General features: G+C 41.1%; 1 protein-coding gene across 1 annotated transcript in view; it reads left to right on the forward strand.

The window, feature by feature from the left end:
• Positions 1-19799, forward strand: part of ARVCF (ARVCF delta catenin family member) — a 428382-nt gene that overhangs the window by 26528 nt on the left and 382055 nt on the right. The window contains exon 2 of the mRNA XM_034791689.1: positions 3421-3492. The gene's annotated coding sequence lies outside the window, so the exon portion shown is untranslated. The remainder of the gene's footprint in view (positions 1-3420; positions 3493-19799) is intronic.

Raw genomic sequence — 19799 nt, forward strand, 5'->3', positions numbered from 1 at the left:
CAACATTTATTCTTTTTTGATCAGATTCTTAATGGTGAATGTTGTGTAGGCCAGTGGTTCTCAAACTAGGGCCACCACTTGTTCAGGGACAGCCCGTGGCGGGCTGGGCCAGTTTGTTTACCTGCCACGTCCGCAGGTTTGGCCGATCGCAGCTACCAGAGGCCGCGGTTCGCCGCTCCAGGCCAATGGGGGCTGCAGGAAGCGGTGGCCAGTATGTCCCTCAGCCCGTGCCACTTCCTGCAGCTCCCATTGTCCTGGAGCGGCGAACTGCAGCCTCTGGGAGCTGTGATCGGCCGAACCTGCGGATGCGGCAGGTAAACAAACTGGCCCGGCCCACCAGAGGCTTTCCCTGAACAAGAGGCGGCCCTAGTTTGAGAACCACTGGTGTAGGCTGCACATGGCATTGTTGTTTTTTTTAAATAAGAACTGTGAGAGCATCTTAAAAATGGACCACGCAATATGGCTCTCGTTTTGTATTACTTAATATTTTAATTAACATTAATAAACATTTTTAAACGTTAGCAGGTTCCCACCTGTAACATTGCTCCACTGAAGTCTTTGTTTTTAGTCCTATCTCTTATTTTTTTCACTGTTTACTTTTTCCTTTGGCTAAAAGAAGGGGAGTGTATGTATGTTTTATTTCTGGAAGGTTTGTTAATGGGGAACAAGATGTTCTAAACTAAGTAATGCCAGAATTCTGCCCCTGAACTCCAGATTGAATTGCTCAGCAGGTGAAGTCTGAATTGCTAATAGAAATGATACTTTGGGAGAAGATTCTTGCCCAAGGTTGGCTTTGTACAGATACAAAACGTTTCTCTGACTACCAGCTCCCTTCAGTGCTGCTTCTGGAACACAGTGACCCTATTAAACCACTTTCATTTTGTGACAAATATATTTTCTGTGTATGTGCTTAACTTGCCAGTATGTTTCTTCCATTCGTAATGGGATTTTTCCTCCGTTCTCCTTTTGCTAAACATGATGTGGGGCTAAATGGCACTTACTTATCAGAGCTGATGTAGATAAACAAAGCATCCTGTTTACTAATTACATCAAATAAACCTGCATCAAATGACTTCCTGTAGTTATTGGAAGTTGCTATATTAAGACATGATGTTGCCCTGTACTTATAAATTACCAAATCAGACAGAAAATTTACAAGGGAAGGTAGTTGCGCCCTGAGACACTCAAGTGCTGTATGGTAGCCAAATTCTGACTGGCCTATGAGAATGGAAAAACCAGACCATATGTGGCTTCACTATATTATAATTCGGTTCATAGCAAACCCAGGTTTGGACCTTGTATTACAGTGCGCAAATAGCCCTGTTTGCTATTGCTAATCCTTTTAAAAGGTGTTTAGCAATTGTTATATACAAGTGCAGATTTTGTGATTTATTCAAGTTATATACACCTATAAGTCTGATCCTTGTCATTCACATCCATGTTTTTTCTATTGAAGCATTAGGCCTCATGTTATTTAAGCAATGAGAAATAGCCACATTGGTCTGAATTCTGATATCAGTTACAGAATTAATTTTTGTAATGATACATTGGTGTAAATCTAGTGTTACTGAGGTAAGAGTTTAGTCTGGTCAATAGTAAACATGCCATAGATTATGTGGAAATATATCTAGTTATGTACATATACTTTGTGTATATTTTATACAAGTTTGTAACTGATAGCTGGATTTTTTCCAAAATACATGTGTTATGAAATTAAAGTTCTATCAAATCTTGTATAAGACAGAAGAGAAAGTGGAGGGATTTTTTTGTTAGCACTATAGAGATGCATTATAATGGTGCGAAACTTAGAGCACCAAGACTGAATTTTTCTGCTTATGCCGAGATCAAGTACAATTTAGATAATCTAGATAATACTTAGCCCTGCAATGAGTACAGGGAACTGGACTAGATCTCTCGAGGTCCCTTCCAGTCCTACGATTCTGTGATTTGAATGCGTAATGTTGCTTTAAAATTAAGTAAAGAATTTTTCTATCTCTTCTATGTGTGCAATGACAACATATGTAAAGATCACCGGAGATATATTTGGGAGTTTATCCAGTCCTTTTCTATTTTTTCATCCCGTCAGATTGATTAAAAGTTTTATAAGACAAATTTCAAAAACTTGTCAGATGTATTAGTGTTGGTCAAGACTGACATCCAAGACCCCTGCTTATATATATACATATATAATGCTATAGAATTCAGGGATGAAGAGTGATCTTTTTTAGATCAATGTCTTATAAGGTCAGAGTAAAATCCATCCCCTTTTCTATCTAGCACAAGCCACAGTCTGCCAAGATGCTTTTTATTTGTTTTCTGGATTGTTTGTATTATTGTTCCACCTGTTTTGGAATAAGAATTTCAGACACTTTGATAAGTAGATTAGAGAAGTTGTCTTGTAGCTTCTGTAAGTATCTGTAATGCGAGGACATACAGTTTTGTTACTTCCTGCAGCTAAAGCCTTCGTTAGCATATCTGAAGTTTTATTTATGTATGTGATTCAAGAAGAGTGGCTTGATGGCTGTGTTCTGGTAGTTTTATGTGGTTAATGTAATCTACCACTGGGCACTGTTATTTTTTCTTCTGGTATATTTTCCAGTCTCACATCAGAAAGACTGACTTATCCTCTCTCCTGTTGTAAATTATCCTTAATGGATTGGATTAAATAATACAATTAAACATGATATTTCTTCTGAATATTAATTCCAGCCAAACTGAATAATCATAGAATCATAGAAATGTAAGACTGGAAGGGACCTTGATAGGTCATCTAGTGCAGACCCCTGCACTGAGGCAGGACTAAGTATTCTCTACACCGTCTCTGACAGATGTACATGCAATCACTGGCTCTTACAGGAGAAATGCCAACGTTGAGTATTTTTGTAGGCAAGCTTAGTTATTTGTTTCTAATACAGGCCTATTTTAGCACGTGTTACATGGCATTGGATTTTGATTTTTAAGACATCATGATTAGAGTACCGGTAACAATAATAATAATTGAACAAGCCACCGTGTGTTAGGTCACTGATTTCAAGTACAGGCCTACCATTCTCCATATATATTTAATAAAAAGAATAGGAGAGGAGTCTGTTATACTGTATCTTGCCATTCTATTTTTCATGCATGTGATTTTTTTGAATTTTGTTGTAAAGAGGTTTCAGCAGAAGCCTACTCAGTTGCCTAGCAGCATCTGAACCAAATGGGAAATGCCTTCTGTGACCTTGCCTTGTCATAAGCAGTGACTCTGAAGATCACTGAAAGTCATATCATTGCAGCTTTACTCCCTGGGTACAACACTGCATTTTTAAAAGCCATTTTAGGTTGAGAAGCTGTATGTTGGAACTTCGCTCCGTACAATAGTAGTTCCACTATTGGCACAGTTTCTGGAACAATGGTCTCTCTGCTTCTTGTGTTTTTCAGGGACATCCACATGCTTATTAAGTTCTGCTTTGTGAACGGCGGAAGAAGATTGTCAAATTGGCTGAAAGAGCGGTAAGAGCTGACACAGTTTTCAAAGATACAAGGATGTTTTTCTGTTATTAACACAAATTTTCACAGCAATGGAATCTAGAATCCAAAACTGCTACTTCCCTCTCTCTCCTACTCCTTACTGTTCCAGTATTCAGAGTATTCCAGTATGTATGAAAATTGTCATTCTTTGCCTCACAAGAAAAGCAGTGAAAGACTAAATTCATTTTCTGGAAATAATCTTTAGTGGCCTTTCTATCAAACAACAAGACCATTGAATTGAGTATATTTGTAAATTTAAGATATGCAAGAGTTTGAATCAATTTACTTGACACAGCAAAAATACTATGGAAAAACAAATGGCAGGCTAATCAAAATGTTAGTTAATTAACAGACTATTGTAACAATAATAATATAGTCTTCAAAACTTTATAAATGGATCCTTTCAAAGTGTTTCTGCTGGCATCCCACTTCTGAATAAGAGGTGAACTGGTTTCCTGCCTCTTCATCTAGGCTATAATCCTAATTGACCTAAAAAAATTACAGTTCTATGTCCAGTTGTAATGGTACTGGCTGTGTGTGACTATGCCCTCACAAGGCAACTAGTACTGCCAGCTAGGGGAAATCTTTAGTTCAAATGGTAGAGACCTATGTTTGTGAAGTAAAAGGATCACGCTTTAATAATTACTCTGTAGGTGTCATTTACCTAGTATTTGTATTTTTCTACAGCACATGGATGTTACACAGGTATCATGATGGCAGTTATCTACTTGTGAGGAAGCATGTATGGCAGGGGTGGCCAACCTGTGGCCACATGCGGCTCTTCAGAAGTTAATATGCAACTCCTTGTATAGGCACTGACTCTGGGGCTGGAGCTACAGGCGCCAACTTTCCAATGTGCCAGGGGGTGCTCAGTGCTCAACCCCTGGCTCTGCCACAGGCCCTGCCCTCACTCCACCCCTTCCCGCCCCCTCCCTTGAGCCTGCCATGCCCTCGCTCCTCCCCCTCCCCCCCCAGAGCCTCCACACTACAAAACAGCTGATCAGTTGGTGCAGGGAGGGAGGGGGAGGTGCTGATCGGCGGGGCTGCCAGTGGGCGGGAGGTGCTGTTGCAGGGAGGGGAGCTGATGGGGGGGCTGCTGACGTATTACTGTGGCTCTTTGGCAATGTACATTGGTAAATTCTGGCTCCTTCTCAAGCTCAGGTTGGCCACCCCGATGTATGGGTTCTTGGAGTACTTGACCCACAGGCTGCTTATCTAGTGTTCAATGAATAGTTCTCACTAGAACAGTGCAGGCAGCAAAGTTGAAGACCAAACATTTCACTTTGATTACCTTAATTTTAGGGAACCATTCCTGGGGTAGCTAACCTACCCTGCCACCAGACAGAAGTTTTCTGACAATAGGTAAAGCAATAAACAACAGCCCTTTGGAATAAAGTAGGTACATGTCATGCTGTAGGTGTAATTTACTAGTCTTAAGTATGACTAAAGGCAGAAAGCAGCTATGCTTACAAAATGAAAAAGTCACACAAATCCAGAGTTTTTAAACTGTTCAATTTTCCAATGTTTCTGAAGTGTTCTCTTGGTAACATTATCCTTAGAATAATCAGATTATTGGATAAAGAGGAAATACTATTAATATGGGAGGATGGAAGCAAGGCTAATAGTTATGACTTTTTAACATGATAAGTAATATATAGGAGGCAGGTGAGTTCGGAGGAAATCTTGTACTGTAGTTTTTGGTCCTACATGAGTTGGCTAATACATAGAGCTATTAGAAAGCTACTAGAAAATAGAAGTGTGGCAGGAACTGGATAGAAATCTCCCCTATCAAACCTCTTCATTTGTTCAGAATTATAGCAAAACAACAGACAGTATAGCCATTGGCATCAAAAGATCCTATCAGTGTGGGCATGAATAAGCAACCAATAATTCCTTTAGTGAGTATTTGTGAAGAAAGGGGGGAAAATCTCCAACTTTTAAAACATTGCTGCTGTATCTGCATTGGAAAGGGCTTACCTGTGTTAAAGCCTAGTGGTTAGGTCCCTGGCTACAATTTTCCTCCATCTTTAGTGTCCCCTGCTAGTGGTCACTCCAGCAAAGTCACAGTCTCTCTTTTAGTAGATAGTAATTCAGCCCTCCAGCCAGGCCATCATTGAATTCTGCCCCTTTTCGGGGCCACAGAGTCCAACAAAGTATAGTATCAGGGGGTAGCCGTGTTAGTCTGTATCTACAAAAACAACAAGGAGTCTGGTGGCACCTTAAAGACTAACAGATTTATTTGGGCATAAGCTTTCGTGGGTAAAAACCTCACTTCTTCGGATGCATAGAGTGAAAGTTACAGATGCAGGCATTATATACTGACACATGGAGAGCAGGGAGTTACTTCGCAAGTGGAGAACCAGTGTTGACAGGGCCAATTCAATCAGGGTGGATGTAGTCCACTCCCAATAATAGATGAGGAGGTGTCAATTCCAGGAGAGGAAAAGCTGCTTCTGTAATGAGCCAGCCACTCCCAGTCCCTATTCAAGGCCAGATTAATGGTGTTGAATTTGCAAATGAATTTTAGTTCTGCTGTTTCTCTTTGAAGTCTGTTTCTGAAGTTTTTTTGTTCAGTGATAGTGACTTTTAAATCTGTAATAGAATGACCAGTGAGATTGAAGGGTTCACTTACTGGCTTATGTATGTTACCATTCCTGATGTCCGATTTGTGTCCATTTATTCTTTTGCGGAGGGACTGTCCGGTTTGGCCAATGTACATGGCAGAGGGGCATTGCTGGCACATGATGGCATATATAACATTAGTGGATGTGCGGGTGAATGAGCCCTTGATGGTGTGGCTGATGTGGTTGGGTCCTCTGATGGTGTCGCCAGAGTAGATATGGGGACAGAGTAGGCAACGAGGTTTGCTACAGGGATTGGTTCCTGGGTTGGTGTTTCTGTGGTGTGGTGTGTAGTTGCTGGTGAGTATTTGCTTCAGGTTGGGGGGTTGTCTGTAAGCGAGGACTGGCCTGCCTCCCAAGGTCTGTGAGAGTGAGGGATCATTTTCCAGGATAGGTTGTAGATCGTGGATAATGCACTGGAGAGGTTTTAGCTGGGGGCTGTATGTGATGGCCAGTGGTGTTCTGTTATTGTCCTTGTTGGGCCTGTCCTGTAGTAGGTGATTTCTGGGTACCCGTCTTGCTCTGTCAATCTGTTTCCTCACTTCCCCAGGTGGGTATTGTAGTTTTACAAATGCTTGATAAAGATCTTGTAGGTGTTTGTCTCTGTCTGGGGAAGTGAGGAAACAGATTGACAGAGCAAGACGGGTACCCAGAAATCACCTACTACAGGACAGGCCCAACAAGGACAATAACAGAACACCACTGGCCATCACACCTCCTCATCTACATCCACCCTGATTGAATTGGCCCTGTCAACACTGGTTCTCCACTTGCGAAGTAACTCCCTGCTCTCCATGTGTCAGTATATAATGCCTGCATCTGTAACTTTCACTCTATGCATTCGAAGAAGTGAGGTTTTTACCCACGAAAGCTTATGCCCAAATAAATCTGTTAGTCTTTAAGGTGCCACCAGACTCCTTGTTGTTTTCAACGAAGTATAGAAGTCCAGCATTCCCTCAAAAAGGAGTCTCTGCCCCAACCCGGGCCCCCCAAAGACCTCACACCCTTACTTCTGGGCGTATGATGTCTTTATCCCCCTTATCTCTAGAAGGTGTGTGTTTATACTGCCCTCATGGCTGGCTGGCAGGGGAACCCTGGCCCTTCTTCTCTACCAAGCTTCGACCCACAGCCTTGCAAATAGCATTAAGATCAAGTATCTAGGAATGTTTGGAGGCTGCCTCCCTGGACCACTTCCTACTATTTCCTTTTCCAATTCAGGACATGGTCACAGTCTCACAAACATTCCAAGACAAGATAGTGTAAAGCATTTCTTAATCCATAAGGATAAGCTAGTCCCTTCTTCAGCACCTAGGATAGCTGCTGCTACTTGCACACCCCTCCACCACAGTCTCCCACTATACCAGTGTTTCTCAGCCTATTTACCATTGTGGGCCACATATGCAGCTCTGTATGTGTTATGTGGGCTGCATCCACACTATATATATATATATATATATACTATCTGTATAGCCCTGGGGATGTCACATGGGTTGCAGCTGTGTGCTGGTTGGGCTGTAAGCGGCTTGCGGGTTGAGAACCACTGCCCTACTGTGGAGCTATCTTCACAAGGTCTATTTGGCTCTGTTTTAAACTCCTCCTCCAGATACAGCAGGCTCTGCAGCTGCAGTGGGGCAGGGCTGGTTGAGCCCAGAATGGCTGCTTAACCCCTTCTATCTCAGTGTGAAGTTTATGTACCTCATCACAGGCAGTAAATTGTAGGATCATTACAAAAGTTATTTTTTTATAGAGTTTGTGACTAAAACTGATTTGCTTATTTCAGGAGTTAGGTGTGCTCTTCTCTCATTTTAAAGAAGGTGTCACCTTTAATCAGGACAACCATTCATTTTCTGAATGATGGTGCTTTCAGCTGATTGCTTATCAGACCCGGGAGTACGTTGGCTAGTTTCTCTACAAAGTGTAGCCTGCTTGTTCAGACAGCTTATTTTTAAAATAATTTTAAGCTTATTTTAATTGATCATTGACTGGAGGATAGTGATCTTGAAAATTTATTGAATTTTCCACAAGCCGTAGAGAACTCGATAGAAAATCTTAAAAGCCAGAACCATTTTGGACCTGCTCATACTCCCATCACACTCTGTGGTTTAATTTCCATTGCTTTCAGTAGGAGCAGTACCAGTCCTAGAAGTGTAAAAATTGTGCCATTTCTTTCAAGCACAATTATAATCATGTGCTACAGCTAGACTCCCACAAAAAGCTGTGTAACCATCTACACAGTTGGTATGAAGAAAGTAGTTTGCTTTCATACACTACATTTGGGTATGGGTAAGGACTTTTAGGTGCTTCTGCCATGCCATCCATATTGTCCTCTTGTCCATTTAACTCCAAAACATATTGTACCATTAGCAGACCAAGCTTAGAGAATTTTTTTTTAAAGTGTTCAGGCTGTTTTTCCATTTCCTCTACTGCATATAGGGCCTGATCTTTAGATATGCTAAGCACCCTCTTTAAATTGACTTCAGTGAGATTTGCAGGTGCTGAGCACTTGTTGGGATCAGGTATATAGTGAACATTAATGGCTAAATTCTTCAGCACCAGACATCACTGGTCACATCCTCAGGGATTCAAGAGAGAGTTTCAAAGCCACTCTACACATCTCAGTACTGTGCTAAAATTAAAAGGAGGAATTCAATTTTAACCGTAGGTCTTGAGTTTTCTAAAACTGCATATTATTTCAGTTCTGCAGTCTTTCAATCCAATATTATGAAAACAACAATTTCATATGTCCTAACCTCATTCTTGCATAGACAGTTATTTTCCAAAAGTGTGCACTTTTTGGCAGGCAAGAAATATATTGACTATATAGTAATAACTTCCATTAAATATTTAAGAAGGAAAGGTGCCATTACAAGTAACAATTGCATAGTCGTCTCCTGCCAGTGTTCATCCTGGAATGATCTTTGAAAGAATAAATATTGCTGCTTTCTCAAGAGCTCAAAATATATAGGTCTGTCAGATGATATAAAAATTTAAGCTGAATTGGGTAAAAAAGAATTTCTTTTTTCTTTTCTGAATCCTTTATGTGTTGCTTAGTTGCTTGTAGTCAAAGCTAGTCTTTGCTTTGATGATTCAAAACCACAATCTGAATTATGGTAAACTGTTTGATATCAAACATTGACCTCAAATCTGGGAGTATCCATAGTGGGGTAGGAGAAAGGAAAAAATAACTGATTTGTATAAATCACCATCTATAAAGTCATGCTCCTAAAACAAAGTGAACGAACAGAAGCTTGAAAACACTTTGGTCACATCTGCTGTCATCATGGAAGATGAAGGAAAAAGCAATGAATTAACACATAGGTTCTTTTTACTGAGTGCATCTATCATGAAAGTGCTTACCAGGACTTTTTTAATGTTAATTGAACAGTCTTACATTAGGGATGCATTGTACAGTTTCTCTTATGGTTATCCATGAAATGACTGGCTCATTTTGCTGTTTGAAACTTCAATGTTAAAAATACATGGAATATATTTGGTGCAATATTTTATTAATCTAAAGCAGAAAAAAACAGGATTAGATGAAAGCTTGGAACACACAGAGCAATGGAAGGAACACAGGAAAATCCCCAGTGAAGACTAGAGCATGGCTGCTCCAGTTCTTGATATGATAGAGAATGTCCAGGATCCAGCTGCTCTATTTATAGGAATTTTATTTTGGGGGAAAATTGTGGTGTCTTGAAAAGCGCCTCTTACAGTTGGCAACACTGATTTTCATGTAATAGGTCTTAAATGAATTTGAACAGTCAGTTTCATGTTATCATGATTTAGTGGTATGCACTGTTTGGCAAATATGGAGGTCCTTAATCAGGTGCAACACCTACTGAGTTCAGCAGGTACCCACAGAAGAAATACTGACTTGCGTGAGAGTTGTACCTGATTAAGGCCTTCAAGATTTGTCTCTGGTTAGGACATCAAGTTTATTTTACATGGTTTTTGGAAACTGTGGCGTATATTGGTAGCACTCAGTTATTAATTTTGCACAAATACATTATTCATTAGTTTGACTAGCACTGGGAATCCAGATCTAGAAGTACACAACCTTTTCATAAATAGGCTTTCTCTGACAATCTCTGTGTGCCAGTTAAAGTAGGGACAAATTCTTCTTTGTTACACTATTTCAAATCTGGAGTAACTCCACTGATTTACACTGGTTTAATTCTGGAGTAAATCCAATAAATAAGAGCATGTTGTTGCCCTGGAAGTTTTCTGTTCATATAAAACTGCTTCACTGGTTTGTCTTTGTTTTTGGCAGGTTGATTTCTCTCCCCTCTAATTACTGAATCTGTAGATTTGTGCAATTGCTGCATAACACTTGCAGCATGCTGGCACTCGCTTCACCAGAACTATGAGTGTAGCCCTTTTACAGGTGGCTAGCTGCTCTGGGGCCTGTTGGATGTACCTTCTCTTCCACTCAATGCTATGTCACTGAGGGCTGGTCTACATTACCACGGTAAGTCAATCTAACTTACGCAACTTCAGTTACGTGAATAATGTAACTGAAGTTGATGTAGTTAGATCCACTTACCGTGGTGGCTACACTGCGCTGTGTCAGGGGGAGAGCGTCTCCTGTCGACTTCCCTTATGCTTCTCAGAGAGGTGGAGTACACAAATCAATGGGAGAGTGCTCTCCCATCGATTTAGCATGTCTTCACCAGACCCGCTAAATCGACACTTGCTGCATTGATTGCAGCAGTGCTGATCTACCGGTAAGTGTAGACATGCCCTGAAACTCTTTTCTGGCAACATAAAAGGCTGTGCAATACACCTAAGTCTATCTAAGGAAGTTTTTTTTTAATACACTAAATAAAGGGACTTAAGCAACACTGTCTTTCATAAAAGCAGGGGTGGACAAAATCCACAATGGAACAAGGTAGGAAGGGATTAATGCTCTGTCAAGGAGAAAGTGGCTGAAATAGCCCTCTCGTACACCACCTGTCCCCAATATCAAGCCTTGAGGGAATGAAAAGAGGAAAGAATATCTAAGGTGTTGGCTGAGCAGTAGAGTTGGGTGGGAAATGGTTTTCCTGTCTCGTGAAAATTGTCAAATTGTTTTGATTTTTGCATGTGGCAAAACAAAGACTTATTGAGTTTTGTGAGAGATTGAGACCCATCCATCCCCAGTGTGTGCCATAACCACTGGACTTTTAGTTATTCTGGGCTGGGTGTGTTTCAATTCCTGACCAGCTCTTCTCTGTGATTCTGTAAGATAGAACCCCAGGTGGAGCAGACAGGCTTGGGGAGAAGGCTTGAACTGTACTTTCTTACCTTATGTTGTTAGTGAGTTTGGCCTTCACAAAGTATGAGGACTCTGTTTTTAGAACAGATTGGAAGTCTGCTCTGAGGAAGTCAATGCCAGATTCCTGCTAGTATGTTTTATTTTATGTTCCCTCCCCTGCTGTGACACTGAGCACTCCTCGATTCACACCATGCCTATTGTAATAATCTTTGTACAAAATATGCCTTATGAGGTATCATTTAAAAACTAATAACTCACTGATCATTAATATTCTGTCATGATGTACATACGCAATGGGTATTAAATGTTACAAAAATATACTGGAATTACCTCTGAAATGTGTGTAAACCAGCTGTTTGAGAGAGAAGGTGGGTGAGGTACTATATTTTATTGGACCTACTTATGTTGGTGATAGCCTAAGATCAAAAGCTTGTCTCTATGTCTACACTGGCAATTGAACCACAAAACTTTTGTCTTTCAGAGGTGTTAAAAAACACCCCCCCACCCCCAAAAGACAAAACTTTTGCCCACAACAAGCACCGATGTGAACAGCTCTTTGTCAGCAGGAGCTCTCTCGTGCCGACAATGCTAATGCCACTCGTTGGGGATGGACATTTTTTTGTTGGCAGGAGAGCCAACAAACAGCAGCTACACTGCGCGCCTTTTAGTGACACGGCCCTGTCGCTAAGAGTTGCATAGCGTAGACGTAGCCTTACACAGAGCTCTTCTTTGGGTATGGGAAATGTACTCAGTATTACAGCTAAATACAAGGTGGAACAGATTGAATAGTCCCTTAAATATGTGTTAACTACTTAAGCTAAACAAAGTGAATATAGGTGAGAAACCTGTTTTGGCAAAGATCTTTCACATAAGACAACAAGGGATGTCAACACCTTGTACTTCTGTGGAAGGTCCTCCTGTCTGAGAGAAAGTCGGCCATGGCTGTAAGGAAGAATGACTGGTGAGAGAAACTGTCTTGAACAAAGCCTGTATTTTGCTAGATAAAGTTTTAGACTTTTGATGCATGTTTTCACTCTGATTTGCTGGTAACCCTTTCTAAATTTATTACTTTTAGTTGGCATCACTTAACTTATGTGCTATTGTTAATAAGTTTGTTTTATTACACTATAAACCTACTCAGTGCAGTGTTTAATGGGAATGGTGTATTCATCCCAGTTAAGCTAATATGCTGTGATGTGTTTTTGTGTCTTTAGAGAACAAATGAACCATATTATTTCTCTGAACTGTTCAGGAGGGAGCTGGACATTGCAGAGCCCACAGTTTTGGGAAAAACTGGGACTGGAGTGTGTTGGGGTCATCCTGCAAGTGGTAACCAATGCTGGTTGAAGCCAGAGTGGGGCTCTGGACAGGCTGCTGGGGTCAGAACTGCTGAACGAGGGCTGTCTAGCGCATAGGCACTCAAGGTGTAACCTGTATTCTAGTATGTTGGTTGTGAGCAGCTCAGGTTGAGAGCTATAACAGCAAAGCATTGTGAGGCATCCAGGGTTACAGGGCTGGTGGTGACAACCCCTCACTGGTCTGGAATTGGACCCCAGAATGTGACACATACTGTGGAAGCAATAATCAATTTAGGCACTTTGAACTGTCAGCAGAAATTGTCTAGTTGTTCACAGCAGCTTTCCATGTGGATTGGTGGCTTGTCAGGTTGGTGAGTGATCAGTTACCAAAATTAATATTAGTACTTACTAGATGTGAACCAATGGAAATAATATATTGTGTCTCTCCAGTTTGAACAGCAGGCCATCTCTCCCACTTTAAGACACTCAAATATTTCAGGGCTCAAAAAGCAGGTAATGATGGTTCTTGACAGGAAGCATGAAATAAGCAGGGCTGGGAGTCATCAGAACTGGGTTATGTTCTTAGTTCTGTTGTTGACTTCCTGTATGAACTTTGATTAAGTCTCTTAAAATCTATGCCTCGGTTTCCCTATCTGTATAATGAAGTGTCATGCTTTAGACTGAGGTAGGTAGTCCTGGATTAATTAATGAAATAAACTTATATGAGGCCACAAATGTACATGATGTATACTGAGGACAATGCCAAACATAAATCCTTTGAGACTGTAATCTGTTATAATTTAAAGGCACAAATAAAATACACGACAAAACATAATAGTAAGGTTTGGCAATGATAGTTGAATGCTTCATGTATCTTCAGAAGTTTCTTATTGGAGAGAGCTTATATAAACAGGGGCACTATTTTAGGCATGTGGAATAAGGCATGGAGTTGAGCAAGCAATGGAGACAAAAGGGTTAGGCCAGGAAGAATGTAAGTGCACACTCAACACTCACGTAAATGTCTATCCTGCAATTCTTAATAGTTGCAGCAACATTAATGAGAGCTGTATTTGAACAGATTATTTGATTGTTATAGTCATGGTAAAATCAGTATTCATGATCCCAGCCTTCCTTTTGGGAATATGCATTTCATGTATACATTATGAATAAAGCAACTGCAGGGAAGAACAAGCCAATAGTTTAATAGTATTAACAAATGACTCCCATAGCACTGTAAATTTACACCACATTTTAAAGAGTGAAAAAAGTTCTCTGCCATCAAAGAATTTGAGACTGTAAAATCTAAATCCCCAAGTTTTCAGTGAGATCCCCCTGGGCAGATCCATGCCTGTATGAAGGTCAGGGTCTCTCTTGTTCAGTGGGCACTATGAATGTAGGATGGAGAACATTTGCTAAACAAGTAGCAAGAGCTCCCTTTGCAGTTGGGTTTTTATGCAGATGCACACAATCTAGGTAAGAAAGGAAAACATCCTTTAGTTGATTACAGAAACACCTAAGAGGGGTCAGTGTCTTTCCAGCAACCTTTTAGATTTGGTTAATTGGTAGCAAGAGCAGCATTAAACCAGCTTGTCATTAATCCTTATTCACCTCACTGAAACTTAACTCTTATCTGTAATTTAGAGGAAATTAACTTTTAAGAGGACCCCATAGGTAAAACAATATAATCTTAACTATTGTAGAATTAACTCACTATATACAGGCCAATAGTAGTTAACTATTAGTAGTAAACAGTTGTCAGTCTGGGATCCCTTCTGGTTCTATCTTGATGACATGTTTGTTATGGACTGACTTTATTGATATTTCAGACAGCACATGGGTTAGTAATAGTGGTTATAAGAGTTTTCTTTCATAGAAATGTAGGGACTCCTGAGTCTCTGGATGGGAAAGAACACCCGAATACATGTACTTTTACATTAGTTAAACTTGCAAAGTAATGGACCATGCTTAAGGGATTGTTATTCGCTGTGTCTTTGCTAAATTTCATGGGACTGTTTGTGAACCTTTTTTTTTTTTTTTAAATCTGGTAGCTGTTATGGAACTACACTTAGTCACTTAACAATTAGTATTTCAATACTGGTTTGCTTGACTTCCTTGGGAGCTCTGCACACATGCAAGAGCTGATTTTGGTCCACAACAGTTCAGTTAATAACTAGGTTCACCATCTTTTTAATTGTGAAGCCAAAGAATTAAAAAGAAAAGTTCAGTCTGTAATTAATTAAAGAATGTTTTTCTTTCTCTACCTAGGTTGTGTGCACCTGCATAAAAACCCAACTGCAAAGGGAGCTCATTACTTTTGTTTAGCAAATGTTCTTCACTCTACATTCATAGTGCCCACTAAATACCATGGATTAACGTTGATTCCCATAATTTGTTTTTTACACTGAAAATAACTTGGAGTACTGAAGCAAAGTTTTATTAGAGATTGATCTCAGCTGGAAAGCTCAGATCTGAGTCTGAACATAGGTAAAATTTGAGAGTGTTTGGATCTTTGGTTTTGGATTGGATCTATCTCTATTTACTGTGGTATGACTGAGTGTCAGACTATCAGGTCCCATAGGAAGCTGCAAAGCTTACTTGCATTTTCAATTTGGGGGCATAGTAGGTGGAATTCTTTAGCTCCAACTCAGGGGTATTAAAGCCTGGGTGGCTCTCTGCGGGGGTGACAAGAAACCTGGGTGAGAAGCCCATTTAAAGCTACTGAGTGCATTCTCTTAGGGATCTGCTAGCTGATTTTAAAAATAAAGCAAACTCCAGAAAAGGAGTGAGTGTTTGGACAATATCCTATGGTTTGTGTATCAGGAGGAGAGTAGAGGCAGGGGATGGAATGAAGTGTGGACTCAGCCCATTCACACAAGGCAAAGATAAATCATTTTAGCCTGCTGTGATAAAAAAGACCTGTGTTTTGCATCATATATGGAGAAGTTGGAAAAGAAGCACAGAAAACAGAATATGGAAAACACACTGGATTTTGAGGATGAGCTATATTGCATTTATCCAGTTCTTCAATCCCAGCAGATTCCAGTATGCTTTATAGAATTTAGTGTGATATGCTACCATAGGTATCACCTCAGCCCCTGTAGCAGGTAGCAATTAACAGCACACAGCAGTGTTTTAAAATATTTTAGGAAAGGAAGTGAAGAGCACATGCCTACTGGAAACTGCAGTGGAAAAGTACAATAGATGCAGTGCAGTTACCTACAATGGAATTTATCAAACACCCTTCTAAAAAGTGCCGTGGGTCTATTAATGCCATATATCTTCTACCATATATCTTAGCTGAAAGGTGAAAGATCCAACAGCCCACTGCCCTCTGGTTCCATAACAGACCCAGAGATGAGAACACTATCCATTGTGTTTGGTGTCCCATCCACATAGTAACACGGCCAGACCTTGCTTAACTTGTCAGTCACAGGCTCACAGCATAATGCCATACATTTTTCCTTTGTAAATACTGTAACCACTTTTTTGTCTTTTAAGAAATGGAATTATTTTGATGTGCATTTCTGATCAATATAAACACAGAAGGGCTTCTTTTCCATTGTGTTGTGCTTAAAAGAGAAAAAAAGGCCCTCTAGCCTTTCAAAGGAAAGTAATTTAAAGAGACTGCACTATCTGTAGCCTGCCTCATTTCTGAATAATAATGAGTACAGATTAAACCTTGCATTTAAATCTCAAGATAATCAAAATGTTTGTTATGTCAACACTTTCCTAATTTCTGCATATAGTGCGCCTCTTTGGCACTTAGGAGAAAATAATACTTGAAACCAGTGGCCACAGTTTTTCATTATCTCTTGAACTAAATTAATCCAATGTAATAAATTTAAAATTTATCCAGATGCTGAGAAGCATCTGATGAAGTGTGACAATGCAGCATGATTAAAGCTTTTACACCCTGTGAATAAAATAGTAAGTGTTTTTAATGTGACTCTTTTAATCGGGAAGCATAAAATACAGTAGTAATTATTGGTCCCCTAAAGTCAAAAGCTAATTGGGACAGAGGGGAAAAAAACAAAAACCCAAGATGCTGGTATTTTGTTTGGTCATATGGTAACAGCTGGAAATTTCAGAAAAGTATGAAGCAACAGAGGGCCCTGTGGTACCTTTAAGACTAACAGAAGTATTGGGAGCATAAACTTTCGTGGGTAAGAACCCACTTCTTCAGTAATGGAAATTTCCAGAGGCAGGTATAAATCAGTATGGAGATAATGAGGTTAGTTCAATCAGGGAGGGTGAGGTGCTCTGCTAGCAGCTGAGATGTGAACACCAAGGGAGGAGAAACTGCTTCTGTAGTTGGATAGCCATTCACAGTCTTTGTTTAATCCTGATCTGATGGTGTCAAATTTGCAAATGAACTGGAGCTCAGCAGTTTCTCTTTGGAGTCTGGTCCTGAAGTTTTTTTGCTGTAAGATGGCTACCTTTACATGCTATTGTGTGGCCAGGGAGGTTGAAGTGTTCTCCTACAGGTTTTTGTATATTGCCATTCCTGATATCTGATTTGTGTCCATTTATCCTCTTGCGTAGTGACGGTCCAGTTTGGCCAGTGTACATAGCAGAGGGGCATTGCTGGCACATGATGGCATATATAACATTGGTGGACGTGCAGGTGAATGAGCTGGTGATGATGTAGCTGATCTGGTTAGGTCCTTTGATGGTGTTGCTGGTGTAGATATGTGGGCAGAGTTGGCATCAAGGTTTGTTGTATGGGTTGGTTCCTGAGTTAGAGTTGTTATGGTGTGGTGCGTGGTTGCTGATGAGAATATGCTTAAGGTTGGCGGGTTGTCTGTGGGCGAGGACTGACCTGCCTCCCAAGGTCTGTGAAAGCGAGGGATCATTGTCCAGGATGGGTTGTAGATCACTGATGATGCGTTGGAGAGGTTTAAGCTGAGGACTGTAGGTGATGGCCAGTGGAGTTCTGTTGGTTTCTTTTTTGGGCCTGGCTTGTAGCAGGAGGCTTCTGGGTACACGTCTGGCTCTGTTGATTTTGTTTCTTTATTTCCTTGTGTGGGTATCGTAGTTTTGAGAATGCTTGGTGAAGATCTTGTAGGTGTTGGTCTCTGTCTGAGGGGTTGGAGCAGATGCGGTTGTACCTCAGTGCTTGGCTGTAGACGATGGATCGTGTGGTGTGTCTGGAGTGGAAGCTGGAGACATGAAGGTAGGCGTAGTGGTCGGTGGGTTTTCGGTATAGGGTGGTGTTAACGTGGCCATCGCTTATTTGTACTGTGGTGTCTAGGAAGTGGACCTCCCGTGTAGATTGGTCCAGGCTGAGGTTGATGGTGGGGTGGAAGCTGTTGAAATCATGGTGGAATTCTTCCAGGGTCTCCTTCCCATGGGTCCAGATGATGAAGATGTCATCAATGTAGCGTAGGTAGAGAAGGGGCGTGAGTGGACGAGAGCTGAGGAAGCGTTGTTCCAGGTCAGCCATAAAAATGTTGGCATATTGCGGGGCCATGCGGGTGCCCATAGCGGTGCCACTGGTCTGGAGGTATATATTGTCACCAAATTTGAAATAATTGTGCGTGAGGATAAAGTCACAGAGCTCAGCAACAAGTTGTGCTGTGTCATCATCAGGGATACTGTTCCTGACAGCTTGTATTCCATCTGTGTGTGGGATGTTTGTGTAGAGAGCCTCCACATCCATGGTGGCTAGGATGGTGTTTTCTGGGAGGTCACCAATGCATTGTAGTTTTCTCAGGAAATCAGTGGTGTCACGGAGATAGCTGGGAGTGCTGGTGGCGTAGGGTCTGAGTAGGGAGTCCACATATCCAGACAGTCCTTCAGTGAGAGTGCCAATGCCCGAGATGATGGGGCATCCAGGATTTCCAGGTTTGTGGATCTTGGGTAGTAGATAGAATAATCCCGGTCGGGGCTCTAAGGGTATGTTGATTTGTTCCTGTGTTAATGTAGGGAGTGTCCTGAGTAGATGGTGCAGTTTCCTAGTGTATTCCTCAGTGGGATCTGAGGAAAGTGGCCTGTAGAATTTGGTATTGGAGAGTTGTCTGGCAGCCTCCTTCTGGTAGTCAGACCTGTTCATGATGACAACAGCACCTCCTTTATCAGCCTCTTTGATGATAATGTCAGGGTGGTTTCTGAGGCTGTGGATGGCATTGCATTCTGCACGACTTAGGATATGAGGCAAGCAATGTTGTTTTTCCACAATTTCTGCCTGTGCACGTCGGCGGAAGTATTCTATGTATAGGTCCAGACTGTCATTTCGACCCTCAGGAGTCGTCCATGTGGTGTTCTTCTTCCTGTGTTGTTGGCGGGAGGGTATCTGTGTATCAGTGCGCTGTTCAGTGTTATCTTGAAAGTATTCTTTGAGTCGGAGGCGGCGAAAGTAGGCTTCCAGATCACCGCAGAACTGTATCATGTTTATGGGGGTGCTGGGGCAAAAAGAGAGTCCCCGAGATAGGACAGACTCTTCTGCTGGGTTGAGTGTGTAGCTGGATAAATTGATGATATTGCTGGGTGAGAAAAGTTCGAGTTTGTTAAAAGGTAGATTTTAGTGGAAGGAATAAATGCAGGATTGTGTTTGTCAGTTTATTATAGCATTGGAATTTCATTACCACTACTATTAGTTTGCGTTGTGGGAGGAAGAGTAAAATAGATTCTCTGACTTAAAATGTCACTGTCAATTCCAGCTACTGGAATTCTCTGCTACTTGTTGGCTGGATCTGGGAAGAGGAAAGTGGGGCTATTGGTCAGCCCTGCTGTCCCTAATTGATGCCCCTAGTGGTTAGTTTTTACATCTCCTCCTTCCTTTTCTCCTAACAACCAGGCCCTCACCACATTTTGATGCTTTTCCATCTTTATTTGTAAAATGCAGTTTTATTCTCAAATACGTAAACCATAGTTCATCCCATGCTTTGCTCTCACCTGAATTCCTATAAGTTCCTCACCCCCTCCCTGACTCTTCCCTCTTTAGTCTATCCAACATGATGTTAAATGCTCTTCTCTCCTCCCACTCGTACTACATCACCAAATATTTCCCTCTTCAATTCCCTTGTATTTTTCTGCATAAAATTCAAATTCCTATTCTTTATTACCTCTTTCAAGGAGTTGCACAATTGCTGTGTCTACATCTTTGCCTTCTTTTTC

This window comes from Trachemys scripta, chromosome 15 (assembly GCF_013100865.1).
Source record: "Trachemys scripta elegans isolate TJP31775 chromosome 15, CAS_Tse_1.0, whole genome shotgun sequence".
NCBI lineage: Eukaryota > Metazoa > Chordata > Testudines > Emydidae > Trachemys > Trachemys scripta.